Below are 2,146 nucleotides of genomic sequence, written 5' to 3' on the forward strand. Positions count from 1 at the left end.
CTCACTAATGCCTTTTAAAAGTTAAAAAAAAATTTTAATTGAAGTATAGTTGATTTATAATGTTGTATTAATTTCTGCTATATAGCAAAATGATTCAATTATGCATATATACTTCCTTTTTTATATTCTTTTCTGTTATGGTTTACCACCAAGTATTGAATATAGTTTCCTGTGCTATCCAGTGTGTGCATGTGTGCTCGGTCGCTAAGTTGTGTCTGACTCTTCGTGACCCCATGGACTGCCAGGGTCCTCTGTCCATGGGATTTCCCAGGCAGGAATACTGGAATAGGTTGCCATTTTCTCCTCCAGGGGATCTCCCCAACCCAGGGATCAAACCTGTGTCTCCTGCATTAGTGGATGGATTCTTTATTAGTGAATCAGTAGGGCCTTGTTATTTATCCACTCAGCAATTTGCATCTGCTAACCTCAGACTCCCACTCCATTCCTCCCCCACTTCTTCTCCCCCTTGGCAACTGCAAGTCTGTTCTCTGTCTTTCTTCTTCATATATAGGTTCATTTGTGTCATATTTAATTCCATGGGCTCCAGGGTGTGTGGGCTTCAGTAGTTGCAGAATGTGGGCTCAGTAGTTGCAGCTCCTGAGCTCTAGAACACAGGCTCAGTAGTTGTGCTCCATGGCATATGGGATCTTCCTGGATTGAACCTGTGTTTACATATTTGCCGGTGGATTCTTTACTGCTGAGCCACCAGGGAAGTGCCCCAGGAATGGAATTGCTGGATCATATGGCAACTGGTTTTAGTTTTTTTGAGGAACCTTTGTAACCGTTTTCCATACTCGCTGCACCAGCTTACGTTCTCGCCAATAGTGTAGGAGGTTTCCCTTTTCTGTACACCCTCTCCAGCATTTGTTATTTGTAGACTTTATTGATGGCCATTCTGACCAGTATGAAGTGTTGTCTCATTGTAGTTTTGATTTGCATTTCTCTAATACTTCATTCAATATCACAGTAATCCAAGTCTATGCCCCAAAAGCAGAGGAGAAAAGGAAAGATATAAACATCAGAATGCAGAGTTCCAAAGAATAGCAAGAAGAGATAAGAAAGCCTTCTTCAGCGATCATTGCAAAGAAATTGAGGAAAACAACAGAATGGGAAAGACTAGAGATCTCTTCAAGAAAATCAGAGATACCAAAGGAACATTTCATGCAAAGATGGGCTCGATAAAGGACAGAAATGGTATGGACCTAACAGAAGCAGAAGATATTAAGAAGAGATGGCAAGAATACACAGAAGAACTGTACAAAAAAGATCTTCACGACCCAGATATTCATGATGGTGTGATCACTGACCTAGAGTTAGACATCCTGGAATGTGAAGTCAAGTGGGCCTTGGAAAGCATCACTACGAACAAAGCTAGTGGAGGTGATGGAATTCCAGTTGAGCTATTTCAAATCCTGAAAGATGATGCTGTGAAAGTGCTGCACTCAATATGCTAGCAAATTTGAAGAACTCAGCAGTGGGCACAGGACTGGAAAAGGTCAGTATTCATTCCAATCCCAAAGAAAGGCAATGCCAAAGAATGCTCAAACTACCGCACAATTGCACTCATCTCACATGCTAGTAAAGTAATGCTCAAAATTCTCCAAGCCAGGCTTCAGCAATAAGTGAACCGTGAACTTCCTGATGTTCAAGCTGGTTTTAGAAAAGGCAGAGGAACCAGAGATCAAATTGCCAACATCCGTTGGATCATGGAAAAAGCAAGAGAATTCCAGAAAAGCATCTATTTCTGCTTTATTGACTGTGCCAAAGCCTTTGACTGTGTGGATCACAATAAACTGTGGAAAATTCTGAAGGAGATGCGAATACCAGACCACCTCACCTGCCTCTTGAGAAACCTGTATGCAGGTCAGGAAGCAACAGTTAGAACTGGACATGGAACAACAGACTGGTTCCATATAGGAAAAGGAGTTCATCAAGGCTGTATATTGTCACCCTGTTTATTTAACTTATATGCAGAATACATCATGAGAAACGCTGGGCTGGAGAAACACAAGCTGGAATCAAGATTGCTGGGAGGAATATCAATAACCTCAGATATGCAGATGACACCACCCTTATGGCAGAAAGTGAAGAAGAACTCAAAAGCCTCTTGATGAAAGTGAAGGTGGAGAGTGAAAAGGTTGGCTTA

At 41.7% G+C, this 2,146-nt stretch overlaps 1 protein-coding gene across 1 annotated transcript in view; it reads left to right on the forward strand.

The window, feature by feature from the left end:
* Positions 1 to 2,146, forward strand: part of TPST1 (tyrosylprotein sulfotransferase 1) — a 107,367-nt gene that overhangs the window by 44,421 nt on the left and 60,800 nt on the right. The gene's annotated exons all lie outside the window — the stretch shown is intronic.

This window comes from Bison bison, unplaced genomic scaffold, assembly GCF_000754665.1.
Source record: "Bison bison bison isolate TAMUID 2011002044 unplaced genomic scaffold, Bison_UMD1.0 scf7180017864072, whole genome shotgun sequence".
NCBI classification, from domain to species: Eukaryota; Metazoa; Chordata; class Mammalia; order Artiodactyla; family Bovidae; genus Bison; species Bison bison.